Source organism: Sciurus carolinensis, chromosome 13 (genome assembly GCF_902686445.1).
Source record: "Sciurus carolinensis chromosome 13, mSciCar1.2, whole genome shotgun sequence".
Classification (NCBI taxonomy): Eukaryota; Metazoa; Chordata; class Mammalia; order Rodentia; family Sciuridae; genus Sciurus; species Sciurus carolinensis.
The window spans coordinates 50,206,292-50,233,765 of NC_062225.1; the positions used below are offsets into that span (position 1 = coordinate 50,206,292).

General features: G+C 35.6%; 1 pseudogene; it reads right to left on the minus strand.

The window, feature by feature from the left end:
• Positions 1-1,050: 1,050 nt before the first annotated feature.
• LOC124962888 (inositol-pentakisphosphate 2-kinase-like) lies at positions 1,051-25,166 on the minus strand (annotated as a pseudogene).
• Between the last annotated feature and the right edge of the window lie 2,308 nt (positions 25,167-27,474).

Consider the following 27,474-nt stretch of genomic DNA (forward strand, 5'->3'; position numbering starts at 1 on the left):
GTCCCTCAAAATGATGATATAATCAGTCTGTATAACCTGCCATACCTTTTTTTTTTTAAAAAAAAGCCAACATTCCCAATAATTTCATAGCAGTCAGACACACTTTTCGTGACCCTGACAAGAACCTTGGCACCAGCTAGGAGCCATGCATCTTCCAGAAGCAGGGCCCTTGGCAGCCCTAACAGGAATGGCAAAGCCCTGGACCCACACCCCCAACAAACCTCCAGACAAACCCAGGAGAGGAGTGCAGTCTGGGAATTTCCTCACCACCTGAGACACCAGATTGTCACCAGAATGCTGAGCTGTCAGGCATGCCCACCCCACAGCAACTTTGTGAGTTATAGCTGTGCTTCCAGCTTCCACAGCAGCAATTTCAGGTAGGAAAGAACACTTGGTTGTTCCCAAGAGTAAAAATCATAAAGCAAAACCAAAAAGTCAATGCTTTTGTGAGTGGTGTCCATCATTACCTGAGTCTGGTACTCCCTGCTGACGCTTCACAGAGTCATGTGCTTCGGCACCTCCACAGGGACCCTGAGTCTAGACCACTCAGAACCGACACCCACACTAACCCCTGATCACTCTCTGCAGCAGTAAACCACCCAAAGTCTGTGTGGATGTGTGGTTTGAATGGAAAAAGTGACCAGTAGCAACTGGGAAAGTTCCAGGTGGTGTATATTTTCCAAAATTCTGAACCATAAGATGTGTGTGACAATTCAAGTTTTTTCTATGTTGGGAGTATGGTGGTAGAAGATCCAAACCTTGGTTTTATGAGGCTTTTCTCATAGAGAATTAGACATGAGCCCAGGTTGGAAGAACTACCCAGGATATCTTCCCAAGGCTTAACTGGACACTTCTGTTTTAAGAACATAAGCAGCTTCCTGGGACACCCTGCTTACATCCTGCATTCCTTGTCCTGGAAGATGATTCTAGTGCTCTTTAGTTCTGTGTCTTCAAAAAAGCAATCACCTCAACAGGGTTGAAAGCAAAAGCATTCACAGTCAAAATTCCTCCAACACAGTAGAAAACAGCTCTATCATTCAGCTTTCACATTCAAGGGGAAAAGTTAGACCTGTGGAGAACTAACGTGCAGTCTTCACTTCCACTCAACCAAGTGGGCACCATGGCATCAACTTTGGCATGCACAGTCTGAGTAATAGTTGAGTATCTTGCTGTCCAGTTTTTAATGATGAGGAATGCTCTCATAGGACTTGAGGTCAAGGTCCAGCACAGACTACAGAGAAGGTAAGCCTGGACCTCTATGAGGGGACAACAGACTCTGATCAGAACTCGTGTCCTGCAGACATGGGGAGGGCACGATCGTGGTGGAGCAGTCCTTGGCTGTCATGGTGACTCTGTACTGCTGCACCTTCGTTAATGCAAAGACCGCTGTCCCATCCTCCTCAGTGGACAGATCAAATGACTTCTGGTAAAAGTCTTTAGCATAAGGCCTACCTATTTGTAATGTTTTTCTCTGCTCAGGAGACTCCTCCAGATACTGCTCAATTCAGTTGCACAGAGGATAGAGTTCCTCCATGTCCAGAAAGTCCAACATCTGCACCTGGAGAGTTTTGTACAGAAGACAGCCCTTCAGTAACCCCAAGCACTTGGCAGTGTTTTTTCCTTGGCAATGCAGTCTCCTGCTGACAGGACTGACCTCACAGACACACAGGCCCCAGAGTGTGTCTCTGCACCAACCAGCTTCTTGCCCGAGCTCTTCAACAGCACCTGAGTGATGACATATACCAGCTCCTGGATCACAGCTCAAGTGCAGTGGGGTCCCTGGCCACACCCTTGGAAGGGAAGAAGAAGGACTTCAGGTGGTGTGCAAGCTCCCTGCAGTCAGCCACAGGGCTCCAGACATTGCCACAGCCATAAATCAGCTCACCATTCTTAAGTATCTTCAGATTGTTCTGTACCTCCTGCAGCAAGCTCTCTAAGACAACGTGCATTCTCTGCTTGTTTCCACTTGGTTTCTGGAGTCAGGTGGTTTGGTTTCAGGATGAACTGGTACTGCATCTTTTGGGATACCTCTTCCATGAGGAAGGGCTCTGGGAGGTTGGAAGTGGTGGCACAGTTCTTTGATCCCTGTCAGGAGTGTAGTGTCTTGAAGATGGCTCATCTCTATTCCATAGGGATATTCATGCCCTGGGGCATTCTCTCTATTGTGATATGGCACTTAATCTTCTCCCCAGAGAGAACTTATATGTTCAAATATAAAATCAGCATGCTCTATCATAAATTGTATGAGCAGGGAAGCCAGAGAGAAGAGATTACTGGCCCCAAATGTTCATACTGCAGAAGAGTCAGAGAATGAGGAGGGGTGAGGGCATACATCATTAATTTTGGAAGAGCTCCTGGAGGTAAAACTCTTGGCAGGAACAGGAAGGCTGAATTCTCAGGAGTTTATTCCTCTCAAGTTACTTCACACAAAGCAACAGTTTGTCACAACCATTCCTCTTGTTTCTGTTCCAGCATCTTCTATTCCTGGTAAGCTATTTTTCTCTGTATTTCTCAACCTCTCCAGTTTTAAGAACATCACTTGGTCATAGAACCTCATTTCTGTGATGTATCTAAGAAGGCTTATTGATCTTCAGTTGGTTTGACTCTTTTCTCTTGATGAAAGGATGGGCATGATGCCTTATGAGCTCTTCACATAGCCTTGGGCTCTCCTCCCGGCTCCAAGATGATGCTACAGCCGAAGTGATCTTTGATAGTCAACAGGAGCTCTGTGGTTAAAGTCAGATTGCCATTGTGGGAGGCCCCACACCCTCACTTGGAGCAATGAAGTGAAAAGGATGGTCAGGTATACCTTCCGAGAGGACAACAAAGCCACAGGGACAGAAGTGGCAGCAGACCAGGTAGCCTCTTCTATGCTGCCTCGCCATAATTATTGAGACTGCAGTAATTCTTGTCTGTATCTTGTCTGCTTCCTAACACATTTTATTTTATTAAGTTCTTTTTCAGATTCATTTTATTATTGTGTTTACTTGTTCAGAGTGGAAGTTAGAACAAATCCATATTCCTGAAATGCAGTTTTGATGGGATGTTATACAGGTTTAGAAATAGATAGAAAATGAAAAGCTCCATTATTGTGTTTATGGTTATTTCAAGTTATGAGAGAATGACTATGATTGGTAAAATACAGGCTTTGCAAAAAGTATTTTTATAAACTTGCTGGGGAATGGCAGGTCTAATAGTAAAATTCTAGTCAATTTTTAGTTCAGTAACTTACAAAAATCCTAAATTTAAGCTAAGAGGTACACATCCTTAAGGGATGAGCCAGACTGAAAATATTTTCAATGTAGATATTGAAATTGAGTAGTGTAGAATACTCAGGATGAGGCAGGGAAAGGACCATCTAAAAAACTCAAAGGAATAAACTAAGATTGTATTTTTCTAAACCATTTTATTGACAGTATCCTTGAATCATGTTATGGTTAGTCAACAGGAGTGTTCTCCAGATAAGTAAAATACGTATTTCCAGTCCAAGCATGTGGTCAAGGTTCCTACCTCCAAAGGGCATCTACACACCACCACTGTTGTGATCCCAAGTCCTGTACGCAATGGATACAGGGTTCCTTTGCTCTTTTTGCCCTTTTTACCTATCCTGTGGTCCCTCTTCTTATTGCTCTTCATGCACCAATAAAGAGTAATAAATAAAATAAAAATCTAGAAAAAAGCAAAGTGAAAAAAATATTCAGACAAGAGATAGAGTCTTCCTTGCTTAAAATGAAAGGGTTTATTTTACTTGACCCTTTCAAAAGAAAGACATCTGTTAGAATGTTAAAGTTATGATTACAAACCTCAAGTAAACTTTGTGCATCTAGAAATGGAGTATCCTATTAAAGATAAAGCATCCCTGTGCAAAGCATGTGTGATTGTCCAAGTCTCTCTTTTTGTAGTTATAAAATATGCTTTCTTTTAAGTTGAAAATACTGTAAGAGCAAGGATAGAATATTTTTAAATAAATAATCTATAGAATTTAATATGCAGTTGTTTTCCCATAAATATTTATTAACACTAATGTCTTTGGATCTAGTGAATTGATTTATTATACTGTCAAGAATTAAAGATACAGTGGTTTATATCTAAAGTTATGCATAGCACTGTGGTGAATGACCTGGTGTGTCCCACTCTCTTCTTTTTCTATCTGAATCATCTTTGCATTCTCCTTTCCTTATGACTGTAGGACTCTGATGACACTGTTGCTTTCTCATGAATAGATAGTCCAGCACACCTTTTAGAGCTAAATGAACAAAGACATGAATCAGATCATTAAGCAGATGCTGGACTCTGAGTCCAAAAGGAATGGACATCCTAGGTTATAAATATTAATTGGACAAAATAGCAGTTTAGCAACACTCTTAATTTTGAAAAGTGTGCTTAATAGAGAGTGTTATATGTATATGATAAATAAGCCACTCTGGGGAATCCTCTGAGAAAAGCACCACTTGAAATCACACACACAGAGCTACAATATGTTGGCGTCATGAGAAAGAAGACACTGGTTTCCCCAAGTATTCTTAGAATAGATACCTTACCTTTCCCTGTAATTCATTTGACTTAGAATGTTCATTCAACCTAATGGTTCAGAGAAAATTCATGAAAATGGTCTCCATATGTTAGGGGTAATAGGTGATGAAGACTGTGACTCATCTTGCCTTATCTTTTTAAGCACATCTTAAAAGAATTGATCTAATTAAAATGTTCATTATTGTTGTGAAACAGTGCATACTCATGAATGTAAAATTCAGGAAAAAGTAGGGAAGACATGACGATAAAAATCTCAAAAAACTAAATATACCTTTGTCATATGTTCCAGCATTTGTGTTCTTTGGTGTTGACCCAAATAAGCTGAAAATTTATATCTACACAAAAACCTGCACTTGGATGTTTGTGGCAGATTTATTCATAATTGTCAAAACTCAGAAACAATCAAAATATCCTTCAGTTAGGGAAGAGTATAAATAAACTATAGTACATTAAGAGTATGGAATATTACTTGGCATTAAAAAGAAATGAGCTGTCAAGCTCTGAGAAGATGTGTAGGAAAGGTGAATACATGTTACTAAGTGAAATAAGTCAATCTGCAAAGGCTACCATCTATATGATTTCAGCTACATGACATTCTGGAAAAATCAAAACTATGTAGTAGTTTCCAGAAAGTTGAGCATGTGTATTGGGGGCAGGAGCAGATTGGGGAGATATGAATAGAAGCACTGAAGGTTTTTATGATGTACAGTGGATATAGGTCAGGGTATGTGGGCAAAACCTACAGAATGGACAACACCCAGAGTGAAGTCCAGTGTAAATTGTGGACTTGGGGTGATAATACTGTGTCAATATTAGTTAATTAGATGTAACAAATGTACTGTTCTGGTGTGGGATACCAAGAGTGGGGAGGCTACATTCATTTGGGGATCAGAACTGTATTAGAAGTCTACCTTTTATGTTCTAATTTTTATGAACCTAAAGCCTCTCTTTAAAATATAGACTGATTAAAAATGAGTAAGAATTTAAAATAAAATGTGGTAAGGACTAAAATGCATCTGTATTTCTGTAGTGGGAATATTTACCCATTAAAAACGTCTATGTATATTCCTCCCCCAACAAAAAAAAATCTCTCTGAATTCTGCTCAACCATTAATTATATTTATAAGTTTTGTCTATTTTGTTTTGATGTGTAATTTTTATAGATGATTGAAATACATATTACTTTCTCATAGCATAAGAGATCATATCAAAGGCAATTTTTAGAATAAGTGAAAGATTACATAAAATGAGAATGATGAATTTGAAAGAAAGGATTGGTGATAAAATTTTATTATGAAAGCTGATTTTGCTTGGGGAAATAAAGAAGAGGAAAATAAAATTTAAGATTTCTAAGATGTGGTGGAAAAAGCTAAATCAACAAATAATAACATTAAAAGAAATCTCTTTTTTTCTTTTTAACAATTCTTACAATTTTATTTAGCTTTGGAAGTATTAGAATCAGAACATGGTTATGCCCAACTCCGACTTTTTTGAAGTGTAATTGAGAAATAAAAGTTGTATATATTGGGGTTGGGTTGTAGCTCAGTAGTAGAACTCCTGCCTGATGTAAGTCCCTGGACTTGATACCTAGCATGGCAAAAAAAAAAAAAAAAAGATATTTTTCATATACCTAGTGTAATATGTAATGTTTTGAAATACATATATATTACCACAATCAAACTAATTAACATATCCATTACTTCATATAGTTATCTTTTTGTGGTGAGGACTCCCAAGATCTAGTCTCTTTGTAAAATTTTTAAATATATGAAATATTATTGCTGACAAATGTCACTATAGTGTACATTAAATACCCAGACTTTGTTCATTTTATAGCTGAAAGTTTGTACACTTTGACCCAAATCTCCCCATTTCTCCCATCTCCTCAACCCTAGCAACCATTGTTCTCTTTTGTTTCTTTTTTAGATTCCAATGTGAGATCATGTGGTGTTTACCTTCCTATGTCCCATTTATTTTCCATACTCTTAATTCCCTCTAGATTCAGCTGTGTTGTCACAAATGGAAGGATTTCTTTCTTTATGAAGGCTGAATAATATCTATATGTATTTGTATACAGATATACATCTCATATTGTATCTATGGAGATATAATACTCATGTCTGTATCTTCTGTATATCTATATATGTATTTTGCATTCATCCACTGATGCTTCAGATGTTTCCAATCTTTGCTGTTGTGAATAAAGCTGAAGTGAACACGGGAATGCAGGTTTTAATTCCTTTGACTATAGGTCCAGAAGTGGAATTGCTGGATCATGTGTCAATTCTGTTTTAGCAATTTGAAGAACCTCCATAATGTTTTCCCTACTGGCTGTACCTATTTTTAGTCTCACCAGTTAATGAATATGCTACACTGCTATGCAATAATTCCCACTTAAACCCTCTTAAATATAAATTTACTGAGATATATTATTTAGATAAAATATAATGTGCCCATTTAAAGTATACATTTAGATAAATTTTGACAAGATTTGGCATAGAAATCATAAGCCTGATCAAAATATAGAACATATCCATCATCTCAAAGAGTTCATTTGTGCCTCTTCTGTTTCAATCTCCCTACGCCTACTCTATGTCTTTAGATAGATTTTTTTCTAGAGACTCATATAAATAAGATCACAAAATGAGTAGTCTTTTGTATCTTTTTTCACTTAGCATAAATTTTATTTATGTTGTTTTGTGTTTCAGTTGTGTCTTTTAAGTTTTAGAGTAGAATTCTATTTATGAATTTAAAAATTGATTCACTCATATGTTAATGGGCATTTGATGTCTTTCCATTCCAGTTTTGAGTCACAAGTAACACTCCTGTGAAATTTTAGTACAAATCTTTGTGTGAACAGAGGTTTAATTTATTTTAGTAAATGCTTAGAAAAGGTGTTGCTGAGTCTTATACAGTTAGTGTAGATGAAACTAAAAAAATGCCAAATATTTTCCCTAAGTCGCCATGCTATTTTGCATTCTTACAAACAAAATGCAAGAGCTCCACTCATTCCACATCCTCACTGATACATATTATTGATAGAAATTTTAATTATTCTAATAGGTATATCCTGAATATATCTTATTGTGGTTTTAATTTGCACTTTCCTGATGACTAATGATTCTGAACATCATTTTGTATATCTTCTTTAAGTGTTCGTTTGAACTTGCCCATTTTTTTTGGTTGGGTTAGTTGTGTTCTTATTATTCAATTGTGGACATTTTTATGTAGTCGGTTTACATGTTGTCTGTCAAATATATGTAATATAATTATTTTTCTATTCTGTAACTTTATTTTCTTAATAATAATACTTTTTGAATGACATCTAATTTATCAATTATTTTCTTTTATGGTCTGTTTTTTTTTTTTTTTCTATTTCTCCTTAGGAAATCTTAGGTTATGCAGGCATCACAAAGATTTTCTCCTGTGTTTCTTCTAGACATTTTTATAGATCAACCTGTAGTCTTAGGGTTATGATGCACATTGATTTTTGTTCATTATATGATATAAGGCTCAAGGTTCATATTTTTCAGAATGGACATATAGTTGTTCCATCACCAAATGTTGAAAATACCATCTTTTCCCCTTTGTATAATGTTATACATTTGTTGAAGACTTAATTATGTATGAGTCTATTTTTGACCTTTTTGTTCTATCTCATTACTCTTTCTATATTATCACTAGGCCAATACCACTGTCTTTTGGTTATTGTAGCTTCAGAGTGAGTCTTAAAATCAAGTAGTATAAGTCTTTCAATTTTGTTTTTATTTTCAAATGATTATTTTCACTGTTACAGATTCTTTGCATTGTCATATACATACCAGAATCGTCATGTAGATTTCTTTAAAAATGTCTACTGAGATGTTGGAGGAGAATTTTATTAAACCTAGAAAAAATTTGGAGGAAAATTTTATTTTAACAACATTGATTCTTCTGATCCAAACATGATATATATCTTTATTTAGGTTTTCTTTAATGTAATTCAGCTAAACTTAATAATTTTTAATGTACCCAATCATGCTATTTTAGCTTGCTAAAAATCTATTTCTAAGATAAACCCAAAACTATTACTTATTTTAATAGCCAAGCAAATTAAATAATTATATTTCCTGTTTTTTACTAGTAAAATCACTATGAAGTCCTGAGTTTTATGGACTTAAAATACCAAATATATTTCTAAATGTCATGGATGATAAAATTCTACTTGAATAAGAAGATGGTGTTTGAACTTGGAAGAGGACATGGTATATTTGAACTGATACAGACTTGACCAATTTTTTTTTAGTGTATATTTATTGAGTGCATACTGCTTTACATGTTGGGGACACAACAATAGATTAAGGCAAAAATCCCTGTTCTCTTGGGTTTCGAACTTTTAAAATGACAGAGAATCATTGGCATATAAAGTTGATTATGTAGTCAGCTGGTAACAAGGATGAACAAGATCAAATCATTAAAATGTGGGGGAAAGTTACTATAAAAATGATATGTATTAATGGAAAAGAGATTTTAAACTTATAACTGCATTGCTTCAGAAAAATCCAGTATCTGGGAACCATTGACCAAAGGAGGGAGGTGCTTAGAGACTGAAGAAAGAGGCAGACGAATGCAGGATTGCTCAGTGCAATTTATTGGGGACTTAGGAAGAGAATCTTGTCTTGATTGGGAGCAACATAGGAGGATCTCTGCACCTAATACCAGGAGAGGGGGCTGTAGATGTTGAACTAGACAAAGGGGACTTGCAGTCAACTAGAATGTTATTGGGACTTTCTCAGAAAAACTAATGATATGTCAAATATCAAGTTATGAAACAGTCCAGGTGTAAGTGGCCAGCAGGAAATGCTTGACTGACTATCATAATGTTTATCCCTTAGGGTTTGGAATGCATGCCAGAGTCACCTGGTAGGAAAAATGACAGCTACAATCAAGAGGGCTTGTAGTCATATCGAACTGGGTCGCTACACATGAAAATATTATCAAATTTATGTAGAACAATGTATTAACATTTTTCAAAATCTGAAATTGAAAGGATGGATGACTTTAAAACACCAATTATTTCTCAATGGTGGCATTGAGGGAAAACATTGATAGTAAATTAGTTTAAAACCTATCTAGCGGTATTAGTCATTAGAATGACCATAATTATGGAACTCTGAAGTTGTAACATATGGAATAAATGTACTGAAAACTATAAAGTGACTTACCAAGGTTCCCTTTTATATTTTAAAAGGATGTCATAGTAATTCAATTAAAATTATTTTGTAGAGTTATGTCTAATTTATGCTGAACCACTAAATATATAATTGGTGAGAGTGAAAGTTTTATCGTGTGTTTCTGAATATGATGGTTTGCAATAAAATTTGCTGAAAAACATAAAACTGAATGGCACATTTAACATAAGGCCTAGAGAAAAAAATGGAAAACTTAAATGAAAACCAGTCTTATTCTTCAGATTATACATTTTAAAGAGGGAAACTTTAACACTGCTAAAATTATCTACCTAAAAACGCCCTAGATTTCTAATTTGATATAGGTTAAGAATATTTTTGCAGCAATGCTTGAAACATTTAGAAATTGAAACTATTTTTACTTAATATTTATTACCTAGTATACATAAAATGCCAATTTTATTACATTAATTATATTATTTAATCCCATCAGCAATCCTATAAGATAGGTACAGTCCCCACCTATTTCACAGACAAGAAAATAAAATTTAGGGAGGTTAATTTATACTCACAGATTCATAACTAGTAAGAGAGAGGGAGTGCTAGTGTTTGGATTAAACTTCAAAGTATATGTTCTCCAACACTATACAACACTGGGTAATAATATATTATACAGTGAATTAAAATGCAGAGTGTATGGAATTATGTTCCTCTAAAATGAATGTTTCAGAAATCAGAACTAAAATATATATCAATAGCTTTGTTTAAGGAGTTGAAGGAAATAATAAATGTCACAAGATATACTTGGTTAGTTATTTTAACTTCTCTTAAAGAACTAGAAATTAAATGATAGTATCCACTTAGAAGGGAATATTCCTATCTCATGCCATTAAAGTTTTAATATTTTTGATTAATGTATTAAATGTAGAATTATAAATCCAAGGCAGTTGTAAAAATAGAAGGATTAAATAATGCTAATGAGAAAGTTCTATACCATTTTTGTTTCTGTACTTGTACAAAAACAATACTATTGGTACTTTAAATGAGAAAAATAAAATTAAGAATATATATTAACATCATGCTACATGAAATTTGAAAGGTAAATAGCATTGTCACATTGAAAGTAAAGATATAGAAAATTTAAGTTCCAAATCAACAGAGAATTTAGAATAAATTTTACTTAGCCTTAAAATAATAACTTAGAAGTGTTTATTGACATAGAAAAGACAAAAATATTTTTCTGAAGCATTACATCTGTAGATAATGAAATAGTGCTTGTTTCAATTTGTATGGCAGTTAAATAGAAATGTTTTTAAATTTGAGGGAAAGATTGATGAAAAATGGAAAAGTGAGTTAAATTTTAGATTAAAAGTAATATATTCAGAGAGGGATCTTATGAATACTTTTTGCTCAAGAAAAGATTTATAAAGGTATGAGAATAGACTAGTGCAGATCCATCAATAGTACATTATCAGCAGAGGATACTTTTCAACATGGCATAGAAGATTAGGAAAGGACATTCAGAACGTTAAAGAAGAAGATATTCAGAAGAATAACAGGAGAGTAGATTTATATGGCAACATCCATAGAACTAATGACTTTGAAGTGCCTTTAAAAAGAAAGAGATAGTAAGTCAACTGCTTCTCATACACATTTAAAGTAGCAGAACCCAAAGCTCCAGAACAGGAAATAGTGAAGGGGAAAGCAACCTACCTAGGGAAGATAAATGCAAAGGGAGTTATGAACAGATCTGTGGACAATATAGTATCAATGTTGCACGCTAGACCATTGAATTGAACTCACAAGTTAGCTGGAAATATTTTTAAGACAGTCCAAGGTAAATAGAGCATCTTGCATAGCTATCAAATGGATCATAGAAAAATCAACATCATCTCAGCAAAATGGTTTCCTAAGTCAGTTTCTTTGGCTAATGGAAAAAATTAGTAGCACCATTTTCTGTCATGGTGGTCCAAGGTTTTGCTTGTAAATGCCCTTAAGCTTTGTTCATTTGTTCCTGATACTGAGCTCTCATCCAGACCAAACAGCATGGTCTGTCTGGAAGGCAGGAGTGTGGTTGGTAGAGGCTTAGAGGTATTAGTAGCAGAGAGTTGGTCCATTTGTAGGGCACAGTTTATGGTGACTTTATAATAACATAATTTAATAAAAACAGTTAAAAAATCATTTCAATGATAAGTATATCTAGTAAGAATGTAGGTTTATAACCTCAAGAAATAAAAGCATCTTTTAAAAAATGTCATTTTATTGTAGTAAGAACACTTAACATGGGTTCTACCCTCAGTGAATTATTAAGTAGACAATATAGCTTTTGAATATAGGTAAAATATTGTACAGCAGATATCTTACTTTACTGAAACTTTGTGCCCAATGATTAGTAAATCCCCTTTCCTCCTCCTCCTTGTCCCTGTCAACCACCATTCCACTTAAAAAAATTATTGATGAATAATAATTATGAAAAATAGTGGGATTGATTCACAGTGACTTATTCAGACTTGCACATAACATAATCAGTCAATTTCATTCATTCCACTTTTTGATTCTATGAATTTGACTATTTTAGATACCTCCTTTGTCTTTCTGTGACTGGCTTATTTCACTTAGCATAGTGAAATAAGTTCATCCATGTGTCCACACTGCAGGATTTCCTTTTTTCCAGAGGTTTAATAGTATTCCATTGTATGCAAATAGCACAGTTTATTTATTAATTCTGTCAAAAGACATTTAGGTTGTTTCCATGTTTTAACTATTATGAATAGTGCTGAGATGAACATGAGATTGCTAATATCTCTTTGTGATACCAATTTCAGTTCTGTTGAATAAATATGCAGAAGTGTGATTGCTGGAAACTTCTTTTCTAGAACTGACATGACTGTTTGGAGTCCCCTTTCTTGGAGCCCTTGGCCAACAGCTGGTGCAATTCACAACTCCAAGTAAGACTTAAGTATTGATATTGCTGTGCAGTATCTCCAAGGCTACACAATGACCTACCATCTGGCCAGGATGAAAACCCAACCAATCAACCAAACTTCAGTCAGTTTGCACCTTCTGACCCAAGACTCTTTATTCTGAGGGTGTATCTAACTGCCAGGGTATAGTAGGAGTCACTCATCTGGTTTTATTTTATTTTTTAAGGTTATTTTACCATGCTCATATCTGAAACATTTTCAGGTGGTTCTTTGCCAGTGAGCCTTGTAAATCATTAGAATATGGTGAATTCTGTGAGGAAGCTTGAATAAGGCCATTTTCTGCAGACAGAGGTGACAGTAGAGCCCATAATTGGCTAGAAATAAGTTTTTCTCATTTTAGGACTCTCAAGGTTTTCTATCTAAAGATTTTATTATTAAATGACTAGTCAAATTTCTCTGGACTCTGGCATTAGTCTTTGCTAGTAATTGCTGGTTTACATGTAATTGATAATTTGACACATGGAGAACTAAATTAATCTGTTCCTTGATTCAGGTTCAGTAATGTAATTTCATAAAATTTCACTCTAGTGTTAACTCTGAGCTGAGGCTTAACACAGAAATAACTGATTTTTGACTTATACATTATTTACAACTGTAATTAGAATGATTATTTAGCAGGATTACATTCCTGTCTCTTCTAGTTCTCTGTCATCTATCTATCTATCCTTATGCTATAATATTTTCAACTTGAACTGATACACTTTTTCTTTATTATAAGCTAAGAATAATTTTAAGCATGGTAGTCTGTTCTACTCCAAACCTTGCTGGTAGGTAATTGCCAGTTTTGTCAAATAACCTAACCTTTTTGATCTCAGTTTCCTTATCTGCAAAATAATTTAGGAGCAAATAATTTTTAAAATTTGTCTTGAATTTGTGATTCAAGACAAACTTTATGAATTTATGACTAATGTGAATTTATAGTTCCATGACATCAGAAGTCATCACGCATTGACATACTGATACTGGGGTATAGATAATTTGTAGTACACAAGAGCTTGGTTAGTTGCTGGACTCAAAGAGCTTGTTTGTCAGTGGGAAAGACAGGCATCATATTCCAAAGTTTCACAATACCTGCAGTACAGTTAGGGCCAGAAAAAAGGAGTGAATCATATACCTCTTGTTCAGTGGGCCTGAACAGTACTATAACAAATTATGGCAAAGTGTAAATATAAATGCTGGTTTGGAGGCTGGATCTGTGGTCCACAGCTAAATAAACTGCAAAAGCTAAATTAAAACAAATACCATAAAATTCACAAAGAGAAAAGTCAGGAATCTTAAGAAATGATTTTGTAGAAATAAGAGCAGAATTAAAGTCCAGTTAGTGCCAAGGAATTAGGAATAAAACAGCTAAAAGTTGGGAAGCATCGAAATGTTTCAGGCATGGGAGTGATGTAGTCAGGTTGGAGGTAGGACCACAAATAGATTTAGCTATGAGCAGCAGGCAGAGAGGATGTTGGGGTGGTCTCCAGGGAAGGACAAACAGGCATTCTGAAATTCTTCATGCCTGATGTTCTCATCTCCTCAACCAGGTCATTTCCAGCTTAAGATTGGGGCCATTATGTCCATTTCTTTTTTATCCCCTATAAATTCTAGCAGAGGTTGAACTTAAAGTTAGTGCTTAGTAAACATTTTTCATTTGTCTTGAACAGTTGCACCAGAATAGTATCTCTGAGCCAGTATTCTGACCTGCTGGTATTCCATACATCTGTGCACTGTCAACATATTCCAGAGGTTTCATGGCAATTCCTGGGAGCATTGTGAAATCCATCCCTCTTTATTATAGCATCAATAAACTTCACTTGATAATAGCTATTGATGTCAATAAAGTTTAAATGTCTTACCATAGTCATTATGTCATTGGGATGCTAATTGACATTAATACCAAACCCAATTTATGACATTTTTATTGCTGTTTTATGAACTCATGTTCTCCAGGAAGGCAAAGAAAACACTGCCCATAACTTTTCTATTCTGTCTCAGTATGGAAAAAAGAGTTGAGTCTATTTAGAGTTCCAAACTTGCTGTTTTACTGTGAATGTACTAAGCTATGCCATAAATGCATATATATATATATATATATATATATATATATATATGTATGTGTGAACATCTGTATGTGTATATATGATTATATGTATATTCATGTTTATATGTGTATTCATATATGTATATCATTTTATGGTCCACTGATATAGACCAATGGCTTCTAAATCTGTAGGCTAATTTAAGTAGAAAGTCCATGAAATATTCTCATTAGTTCAGAAAGTCCAATATATAGGAGTGATATATTGTGAAAATTTCTATTGGACCACATTTCTTGTTTTGACTAGAATTATGTATCAACTCAGTATGGTGACATTCTTAGTATATCATTTTCATTTTTGGTGAATAGTTTTAAACACATACACACTTGCACACATGGAAGGCTGTCACTCTGTAAGTGCCATTTAGTAGATAAAATTCTAGCAAACATGAATCCAAGGCAAATAATAATAAAAGAAATCATTGGAAGTTAAAAAAATAGGATTCTGGACACATATTTGTATAATGCAATCTCTATGAATTTTTACCTAATCATGTAACAAGAAGATGCATGGGATTTCCCCACAATACTCATTATGCAAATGTGTTGGGCACTGTTGGGCTCATGATACACATGTAAGCACTACAGAAACAAATATCTCCTCCAAACAGAGTTCACATTCTGGTGAGAATGAGATATTTTACTAGACAGTCAAAGACAATTTGCTGGATTATGCTTGATTTTAGGTTTGAGAAAGATGATCTGGAGAAGAGAAGGCAGTGCCTCAATGAGAATCTTAAAAACTGATATACAAAATAGAACATAATAGAGATTTGGGGTAGCTTTCTCAAATGCCCTGCTTCCTTCAGTATTTTCTTGCAAAGTCTGTTTCCTTTTCTCTCTTGTGATTTCTATTTTCTGATGTGAAGATGCTTTGCAAGGCAGGACACTTCTCATTGCCAGAGAATTATATCATTCCTCTGGTAACTGAGGTTATTTTGTGGGTGGCCTATTTTATGTCTCTTATGTTCCACCTAAGTGCAATTGTACTGTGTGCTCTGTGCTATTTATTGATTAGATGTACTGTGAAAAGGACAGGAAATGTTACATATTTGATGACCCATGTAGGGCTTTACTTCTGCTAATTTATAGTCTCTTGTTTGTTTTAAGGCAAAATATCAATAAAAGTTTGTTGGAAATTTTTTCTCTGGAATCTTTTTTCCCTTCAAAGAAAACAAAGTCATAATCTCTAGGCAATTTATTGCCCTTTCAGAAAAACATTATTGCATCTAAATTCCCATAGCATTTGGCAGCTGGCTCTTATTTCATTTGGATGAATAACAATATTTAAAAATAAAATTTCATATATAATTGAAGTGCTTATAGAGATGCTAGGATGATTTTTAGAGAGTTGGGTGGGTTATGTACTAAATAAAGTTGTCAAGGAGAGTGATATATTGAAAGATGAATTTGGTAATCCAGCTAAAAGAATATACATTTTGTAGTGAAATTTGATCATCATCATTCACATCACATGACCTGAAATAATTTGTTATTCATTTTTTCTCTTTTGTTCCCTCCATAGAGATTTAAAGTAAATAGGGTTCATTCCATGTGTATCAATGTTTAATCACTTTGGTATTTCATTATCTATAAGAATTTATGTGATTTAAAAAATATTTTTAGAGCTTCCATATGAAGACTATTAAAATAATAAAGGAAATGTACTCCCACGTATTATATATCACTTATATATAATAAAGAGGATAAAGTCACAAATGGACTTGAACTCTTTGGAAAACTCTATGACTTTCCATTGTGTATAAGTGTGTATGTAGTTAATTTCAAGTGACTTTTTATATACAAGTGTTTTATTCATCTAATAATTTCAGTATTTTTATAAACATTTTTGAAGGCACAAAATTATTAAAGAAATTTTTAAAGAAATGGATGAAAGAAATAGGAGTTGTTATATTTAGTCTTTTTAGCCTAGTGAATAGTTTATGTAATAAGGTGAAGAAAAATGTATTCTTCATGTTTCTCAAAGGGCCAGGAAACTGCTGTGGCAGTAGTTCTCCCCAGTCAGTGGTTGCTAGGGACCAGACAATACTTCCCAGGCTAAGAAGATTGAAGAAAGAACCAGTGCAAAAATGGAATGCCATGTGATGCATGGCTACTCCTCCCCGTAACATCCCAGTCTTTAATAAAGTTACAAGACGCTTAACTCAGAAATTTTGAGAGAATGGATATCAAAACAAAATGTCAAGAACAGAGAAAACAGTGGCAAAACAAGGATGCATGAAGAGAAAATAGAACATTTATACTGCCCTTTGTTGTCATAGTAGATTTGGATCAAGTTTAAGAAGAAATTGGTTCCATTTAACAGAACTTTAGTAATGTTGAGAAACAACCACTTTTATTTTTCATACCTATGTGGTCTTTTTCTCTCCTCTGTGACAAGTTAACTTTTATTCTCAATGCCTAGTTAATTTCTCTGCTTTGATAAACTCAAGACTTCCAAAAGACATCCAGATGTCTAAAATTCTTTATTGCTATTCTATAATTCTGTGCTAATTTCTTTATGCATTGTAGGGAAGCAGAGTCCCTATCTTCTGTCTTGACACTCATTTAATGATGACTGTATAAACAAACTACTTTGCATTTTTTACTACCATTATACCTTGACTTATAAGTGAGACATTCTACCTCTTGACCGCAATTGAATGTACAAACAATGCATACATTAACAAGACCATCAGCACACGGTAACTCACTCAGATGCACATCTTCCCTAGGAAAGTCCTTTTCTCTGACAATATTCCAAGTGAACATATGAAAAAAAGTGAAAGAAAAGAAAAGTCAAAGAATATAATTATAAATTCAATTTTATGTACCTCTTTAAACAATTCAACTAATTTAAAATTTCATGAAGGTATGCCAAATTAAGGAAAGTGTTTTGTTTTAATGAATTGATGTTCAAGGAGGTGGGGATTTGGGCAAAATCAGAAACTTCCAGGACAGTTTTCCAAAGTCACATAGAATCTACATATCCAGCCAGGAGGGTGTATTTAATTTTTCCAAGCTGCTTTACTCAGACATAAAACAGATATTGGGACAGGACTGGTATCAGTTGCTATGTTATAGTCTCCATAAATTCTTCTCCCTTTTCTTCTTTTTTCCTAAAAGGGTGATTACTCATTTCCCTTAGAAATTCCAGCATTTACACTTGGAAGAAAGGTCACTTTTAATGATTTTATGATAAATTCCTATCACTGCCTACACTATGACATGATTTTGCTCAAGTGTCTTAGTCAGTAAGGGACTCTATAATATATTGCCTTAGAACAGGTAACTTTAATAGCAAGCACTTAGTTTTCATAGTTCTAGAAGTTGGAAAACTCAAGATCAAGACATCAGTAGATTCCATGTCTGTTAAGATATCTTTTCATAGTTGATAGCCACCTTTTTGATATATCTTCACAGACTGGAGAGAGAGTTTTGAACCTTTTTATTGCTTGTAAGTCCACTAATCCCATCATGGGAACTCCACCTTCCTGGCTCCATCTATTCTTAACAACCTCATGAAAGACCCATTTCCTGTCATCACATTGAGGAATGGGACTTCAACAGACGGATTTTGTGGGGATACACATATTTGAGCACAAAATCAAACACAATAATAAGACCAGTTTAATCTTCATTGTCACTTTGCTACATTTAATGATGCTTTTTATTTCACATTAGATGTGTTTGAAATAAAGACAAGAGACAGATTGAGTTAAAGGGGTCAGTGCTCTCGGATTGTGAGCCACTTCGTTAAAATTAAATTCTGCCATCATGTTTGGCTACACTGTCCTTTTGGGGCTTTGCTGGGCCACTGTTCCTTTGTATCTGTGTGGTGGAGTCACCATAGAGGTCCCTAATCTTTAACAAAAAGGGGAAGCTCTTTAATGCCTATGGACCATGAGACTAAAACTCTGGGTGGGAAATATCACTGGGAAGAGCTTACAGGATGATGCTGACTGGGGTGTGGACAATTCAGGAGAAGGGAAGGAGCAGAGATGCAGAGGTCCTGGTGCATGGAAGGAAGCCACAGAACAACTACTCCCTCCAGAACTGAACATCAGCAGGAGCTGAAGAAAGCATAAAGAAGTGGTGACAACTAATTGAGCAATGAACCAGAGTGCTCTAGGGGTCTTCATCTCCCAGGTGCATATCTCCCTCCCTCTCTTCCTTTGTCCATCTCTCAGTCATCCTTTATAGAACTTCCTTGGTATTGACTGAGTAATACCTTGTGACCAGACATAGACTAAGGTGACACTGACCTTGAGGAACTGGTATCGTGATTAAAAACAAAAAAACAAAACACCATGAGGTTGTGAGTACAGGGTTCTTGAGTGGCATGCAGAGGAGTATACCTCAGGATTAGAGACTAGGAAATCCTCTTTGGAGGAAGTGGGGGAAATGGTGGCTGTAAGGGTTTACAAGAGGGCCAGTGTGACTAGAACCCAGGGCCCTTGACTGCATATGTGGGGAGAGCAGCTCAATGGAAGGGTAGATTACAATTCATGGTTTAGAAAAAGTTGGAGAGATAACCAGGGACTAGTCCTAAGTCTCTCTTAAAAATACAATAATTTATCTTGAGGGCAATGGGGACTTGTTGAAGGATTTTAATCAAGAAGTGACATGATTAGATTTGGGTTTTCAAAAGACCACTTTGGCTGCCATGTAGAGAAAGGATCAGTAGGAAATGAAATTAATCTATTATTCATCATGGTATTGAAATTGGTTGGGGAGCATTTTCACAGACAAGGCTTCTCTTCAAAAATTTGAAAGAGAGATTTAAACTTTTGTTCTGTGACTTAGAAAAGCCATATGTAAAGCAAATAAAAATAGGAGAAAGAGCAACCACATTTGTTCATGTATGGTGCTAACTCTTAAGATCTGAGAATTATTTTTCTAACAATTTACTTTCTCCATAAATCCCTGGACACACTTTTTCTATGACTAAAAGAACATTATCATTCTGTCTGGATGTTTTCAAGACCGACCACAATGATGAACCACCAAGAGCTGTCAACATTGTCCTTCCTTCAGTATTACCCAGATTGAAAATGGATCTTTGCAAAGCCTAGTCATAGTGACTTGTTGAAGCTTGACCAACATCTGTCCTTCTAGAGTCATGCTTAACCGATGAAGACCAAACACATTTCACCCTGTCTGACACTGAGCTCTGAGTCAGAGCTTAGAGGTTCCCCAGGTTTTTTTTTTTAAACCACATTTTGGTTATGAGATTTGGTTCCCATCACAGGACCATTATTTCCTGCTTTATGTAAAATAAAGTGATAAGAGCAACTCCAAGGGACTGACATTGTCTGTAGGTTTCAGTGCTTTCTTTCTATGACCAGTCCCAGAGTCAGCATTTGGCTCTGCTTTCTCAGGAGAATTGTTCCTAGCACAGAATTATCACACAATTTAGCACAGCTGGCACTCTGGCCTCAAGAGAAACCAGAAAAAGATGGGGGAGAATAAATGCCAGGCAGGTCGAACATAGGCTAAGAAAGGGACCTGGAGAATAGAGAATCTCATTATAAGTTTAGGAATATTTTAAATCTCTGAAGGTTTATTTTTACACTCATTCCAATTCTGTTAAAATTGCAAAGTAGTATTTGATTATTAGTCTTCCTATGACCACATTTAATATGAGATTCTGAAAGCTTTTCTAATTTATAACCTCTTTTCACCTTACTGTTTTCTCATGAGATTCATAGTATGTCATATTGTCATTTGGCAGCTGAGGAAACTGAGGTGCAAAAATATTAAGTAGTTTATTCAAAGTCATATAGCTAATTAATAACAAAGCAATGATAAGACTCTAGTTTAACTTCCTAATCCTAACCTCTTTCCATTTGATAGCAATGAAAATAGATTTGAATATAAAATTAAGCTCTGCAAAAGAATTACAAAGAATTACTTGGTTCATAATAGCTATGGTTTGAATAAAATGGAGCATTACTTTCTATTACCACTCTTCTTGAAGACTGAGCAAATACTAGAGCAGATGAAGAAAATACTAGAATAAGAAAAGATTTGATTCTCTAAATAAAATTTATTTTTATCATCCTATCTTGAAGGTTTTTCTTTTTCTCCTTCTTTTCCCCTAAAAACAAGTTCCCTGTTGGTTTTCTTATTTATTTTTTAAGAAGCAAAGGAGAAATATTGAAGGGAATGAATGTGGAAATATAAAAAACTCATTCATTTAACTGAAATGTGAGAGTATCAATTGCATTCAGAGCATTGCTGTAGACTTCGAAGAAGGGAAAAAATTAAGTTAAATAGAGAATATGGCTCAGTGGATTTCAAGTTCCCACAGTACAAGGGCACTGGAGGAATCAAGGAAAAGAAAAATCAGACATGATTCCTACACTAGAGAAGCTTTTCCAACTAACCATGTGAACAAACCGTATGCATTGGCAATGGCTAAATAATAGCACAAGGTAACATGTAATACAAGTAAAAATGGGTGAATTTTGGTTACATTTTTTTTTCTGAAACAAAGAGAAAACCACTTCAAACTATGAAGCAAAAAGGGACATAGGAGGACACCAGAAAATCCTTGCCTAAGGTAGACTGTGCTTTTCAACATCAGAAGAGTCTGAAAAACTTAGAAAACTTGTCTTTGACTAACCAAAAGTCTCATTTCTGCACTCTGAGGCATACTTTCTTATTTCCTTCTTTATCTGTAGGTAAGGAGTTGGCTGCTTCATTGTGCACATGGCTAAAATGACTTTCTTGTTATTTCAGTTATGTTTTTAATTCAAGTAACGAGGGCAGAGTGATTAGCTGCCTCTGAGTTCCAGTTAGGACAGAGATTCTAAATGGCTCATCATGAGACAAGTCCCTACTCTCTGATTGGGTCCTCTGTAGTTGGGTGGAAGAACCACATACACAACGTAAATGTAGGGAAAGGAGGCAGCTCAAGGTAATAAAAATGCCACATCCTGGAAAGTTATCATACTTGTTTATTAGAGGAACTAGTAAACTAAAGAAATTCAGCAAAAAGAATGTTAAGGACTATGGTAAGTTACTGGAAGGTGTTGGGAAACTGGTGGAGCATAAAGAATCAATGCCATTTAAAGAGATGAAAGAGGATGAAGGCAAGTGGCAATTATATATAAAGGAAAATAAATGAGACAAAGGTAGGTTCTTCCTGGAGTTGAGGGTTCATTGCGTAGAGCTGGAAAATTAATTGAGTATTGATGTGTGGTGCATATGAGGGGTGGATTTCTGATTTCTGCTTTATAGATGCAGCTTTAGAAATTGTCAGCATTAGAGTGGTAACTTCTCCTAACTCAGAAGAGATGAATCATTCCAAGATAAATTTTTAAAATAAGTAGGGAAGGGAATTATGAAAACCTGATGATCATCAACACTTTAGAGACAGACAAAGGACAAGACTCTGGGGTGAAGCCTAAGAAGAAAGGTCTATAAAGACAAAAACAAACAAAAGAGTGTCATAGAGGGTAAAGGAGAGAGTTTCAGATAGAGAGAAGTCAACAGATCAGTCCAGAAAATTCAAATAAGATAAATCCTGTCAGGGGCGGGCTCTGAGGGCCCCAGAGCCACACCGTGGCCTGATCTCTAAGATGGCGCCTGGCAGCTTGCCAGACATAGCTGCACTCACATACAAGTTTTAGGAAGTAACTCTGGTTGGCTGTTGTACATGAGGCGATCCTGGTATCTGCCTGGAGACTGTTCCTTGATAGGCTGACTTTTCTGGTAGTCTACTCTCTGATAGGCTGATGTTCTCAATATAAGTCTGAGACTTGCGGAATAAACTCTTTTTGGTTCCTGTGATGAAGAAGAGCGTACGTGTTGTGATTGTCCCCGCGGGCGGTGGGCGATCATAAAAGCCTGAGAGGTGTTCATTAGGTGTGACAATTAAGAAATGACTGGGTATTTTAAGTAAAAATAGGTGGATAAAAGTCTGTGGGGAAGACAAGGACTGTGTCAATGTGCAATTGGGGGGAGAATAGACAATGGAGGCATACACTATGCTGCGATGGTATTATCTGTGAGGAGGAGATGAATGTGGGAAATCACTGGGGAAGGAGAGATTGGAAAGTAGGGGAGAAGATCGACCCTGTTTGTAAATGAGGAGAACAAATCAGGAAAATTCACAAAAGGATTTGAGAGAGGATAGAACTTTGTTGAAAATCTTTTATAGAGTGATAATATCAGAAATAGTTAAAGATTAAGAAGAAGTCATTCAATTTGAAAATAAAAGCCATTGAAAGATATTCTGAATTACTCATTGATTTCTCAATCACTTTTATTTACATGATAATATTAAATCCATCTAACCATTGTGTAAAGTCAGCTACCCAAATATTATTGAACATTATTCAGAAACAAAGGGTTAGATCCTCATAGATTCTGGTTTGCCAGAAGTCATTTGTGTGTCACTTATATATCAAGACAAGGATTCAAATTCAGATTCTAAAGCTTTAATTGTGGTGCTCATTCAGATTTATCATGATTTTCAATCCTGGTGTATCTACAGTTACAGGGATAACCACAGTTACAGTGAGGAGAACAGACTTCAACGTTGCAGTAAGCAGTAAAGTGAAGATAACATGCTTAGGTCTTGTGTTGAGGAGACTAAAAGTAAAGGAGAAAGGAACTCGAGACCAGTAGGGATGTGGGAACTTATGGTTTTCAGCCTCGAGGTGGTTGTGTCACAAGAGGTACCAGTGGTGAAAGATGAAGGAAAAGAAAACAAACACATAATTCTGAAAAAGCACAGACTGCAGGGGTGGGGAGTCCGCTTTGACAAAGAAGAGCCACAGCTCCTCTTGGTGGTCAGCAATGACAGAGAGGTGGGTGAAACGTTGCATTTTGACCCAAGTCAGTAAGTTAGCTTTCCTGTCCCTGAGTTTCCTCCTTTGACAATAGACACTAATATCTATGATACTGGATTGTTGTGAGAATACTCTTAGAAACTGTATATAACAGCCCAGTACACAGTAAGAACTGACAGTTTTGTGGCCTTAACTGTCACTGGGAATGCTAATGGACTAGAGTCAGGAAACTCCTTGACTATTCCGTCAGCTCCCCCTTACCTCTCACATCCCTTGCAGGTAGCTGGGTGCATATGAATCACTCTGGTCAGTGGGTTATGCACAGAAATGGCATAAATTCTTTCTGAGACAAAAACACGAAGAGTCAGTGTGTGACTCACAGCTATCTTTCTCCCTGCCCAGCATATAGAATATTCCAGATGGCACAGACACTGGAAAAAATAGAGTTCTCTCTTCTACTTTGTCCTGACTAGCATTAGTCATGTATTGTGATCAAAAAACGTACTTATCTTGTGTTCTGCTACTGATTTCAGAGTTAATTTGTTAAGCCTGCCTGACCGAGCCCATCCTGACACTTTTCCGACCACTAGACCACAGGCCGTTTCACATTTTATACATCTTCTTTGTAAGAATGCATGTTAAATCACAGCCTAGTTATTTATTTCTATCAAACAATGAAAATCCTAATTTACTTAAATTTCTTTCAAGGCAATTTACAAACTATTATTTGAGCATTGCTCGTACACACTCTGCTGAGAATCCAAGTTTAGAAATAATAATAATAATAATAATAGTAATAAAAAACATTTGTTGATCTGTCTTCACTCCAGTTGTAATTTAGCCTCATAGCTAAATTATGAGTTGAGTTCTACGATTAGCTTCATTTTACAAACGAGGGAACTGGGGCCCAAAGAGATCAATTACTTTACCAAAAAATGGACAGTGAATGGGTGGTCGAGCCAGAATTCTTAACTAGATGCTAGAATTCATACTTTTAATCAGTATTTATACTTTTTTTCTTACTCAATTGTATCTACCCTAGAGGAGTACTCGGTCTCTGGAAAGAATTCTAAAATTATAGGCTACATATTGGGTGCATCGAAATTGAGAAATTATACAAAAGTAGATATTCTTGAGCCCAGATCCACTGAATCAGAAATACTGTGTGCAGGGAGCGCCCAGAATAAAGGCTGCTTCTGCCTAGCAACCTAAGTGATGCCATGCGGAACTCACCTAGTCCCAAGAGCTTTAAAATATGTGATTCTTGGCATATCAAAAAATTGTGGGACTTCTTAATTATTTTAACTACTTATATAAATGTTTTGTAAAACATCTTAAATTTACACCTAAGATGTGACCATAATGTATCTAAAGTATCTAAAGTCTATGTACTTTAAGACATAGTAAGTAGCAGTTTCTGTCCACTGCTCAATCTCTCTTTGGTGTGTGTGGGGGCCTCAGGACATGTTGGAATGGCTCTACTTACCTTCTTAGTCATTAGCAATTGTCTGCAACTCTGTATCTTGCTCTGAGGACCACTGTGTCTTTGGAATAGGATGTGGTACATGACTCCAAAGGTTGGTGGTGGCTTTGCCATTGGCGTTCGGAAGTTGCTCAATTTCTTTTCCCCCTGTATTCCTGTCAGTATCCACTACCTGAACTTAGATTCCTGAGTTGTGCTGACCCCAAAATGCATTTGTTATTGATTCTCAGCAGAATCGAAACCCACACTGTGGGTGGCTCTCGGATAAAGATTAAGTTATTCCAGCAAATAAAGATTTAGGACAGCTTTGTTTTCTGCTCACTCCTCCCCCAAAGAGACTACCAGCACTTCTCCTGGTCCAGTTGGGAGAGGAAAAGACACCCATCCACACCTAAACACACACCACAACTGGTACCATGGCAGTTATATTTGGCTCATTGAAGAAAGCACAGGATAGCAAGCAACATCTGTTTAATGATTTGCCAATTCTCCCTTTGAACATTACAAATGCTGTTTGAGCTCAGCTTCCCTGAGTGTTTGATTGAGGAATCACTGCTAATCGAAATCTGAAAGTTCAAGTGAGTAGCCACGACAGGTAATGGCTGATTCTTTTTGCTGAACTTTTGTTTCACTCCTAGTTAAAGAATATTTTCAGGAACTACAGCCTCTAAAAACCTATTGACACTCAAGGCTATACTCAATATAGCTAAAATGTAGGATAAAAATTTATTTTGGGAATCTGTTATACTTTGAAATACACATAGGATTTTTTTCCTGCTTGCCTAGCATAATTTCTGCACTCAGCAGTATCATCAAAGAAAAAAAAAATGAGCTCTTTTCTTTTAGCTGATAAATGACTGGTTTGTTAAATGAGGTCCCCCAGTCTCTAAGACTAAAAAAGAAGATTCTGACCTCTTGTGGAGTCTGGAGGGAGTATTTTATAGCAATAAGAATCATGTAGCCCAAAGTGGTAGGGATGGAGATACAGATATATATATATATATATATATATATATATATATATATATATACACATATATATATATATATATATGTATTTTTTTTTTCCACTTGCTTCTGTGATCAATGCAATTTAAAATTTAAAACTGGTTTCTCCTTCCTCTGACTTCTAATATGATGTTTGGGTTCTGGTCATAGAATTCTTAAATACTGCATGTTTAATGATGTTTTATTTATCCAGTATGTTTATTTAACACACCCTATATATTAGGCATTTATTACAAGATGAAGAAAATTATATAATTAAATGAAACAGTTCTTGCCCTTAAGGAAGAAACATTCTTCTAAGAAATTGCATAAAAGTAAATATATAATTATAAAGTAATATGAAAATTGTATTAACAGAAATTGTGTGAAGTGTTTTAAAATCTCAGATGTATCTGTGTATACTTTATCTTCCTAATTTGTAAGATTTTTAAAATTCATCCACTGTAAAATTTTTGCCTGTATCCATTTCCATATTAACTTGCATTTATTTGAATAGTGTCTTAGTCTGTTTTATGTTGCAATAACAAATATCTGATGCTGGGTACTTTATAAAGAGAAAAGGGTTTTATTTAGCTCACGGTTTTGGAGACTGAAAATGAAAAATGGGGTGACACTTATCTGTTTGTCTTTGGTCTGAAACCTCATGTCTATATTCCAACATGGCAGATGGCATCATGGTGAGATCGTGCATGAAGGGCAAAGAGCCCAAGGCAAGTCAGGAAACCAGAGATGTTCAGGAGCCAGTTTTGTTGTTTTTATAACAATGGGGTCCTGTGAGAACTCCTTTACTCCTTTCAGAGAACAACATGCCTGATGAATGAATTGTCTTCCACTAGGCTCCATTTCTTAAAGGATGTTACCTCTTGACCTCACCGAACTAGAGACCAAGCTTCTAGCACACGAACCTTAATGGGACAAAGTCAACCCACACCTAAATCATATCAAGTAATCTTCAGTGTTGATTGGTCTTGTTTCATTTTTGGTTTTGGAAGAGCATATTCTATAGAATTACCTAAAATATTATTTTTATTAAAGTACAAGCTACAGAAGATGCTGCATGCTACAAGTTTATCTATGAAGATGCAAATATCCTTCAGGTGTTATTTTCCTTCTACCCAAAGGATTTCTTTTAACTTTTCCTGAAGCATGGCTTGCTGTCAGTGAGTTTTCCCCCAAAGAGAGAAATCCTTATAAGTCATAAAGATCAGTTAGTTTTGAAGAGTGACTGAATTAGAACGGAAATAAAATATGAGAGACATGTTAGACTGCAGTGGGCAAGATTTAGCTATTCATTGGATGGTTGTGGGGTGAAGTGTGACATACTGAAAGTATCTCTTAAATATCATGTCCTACGCAATAAAAGTGAAAGAGTAAACGTTGGGGAGGTATATCCAAAAGTAGTGTTATTGACGAT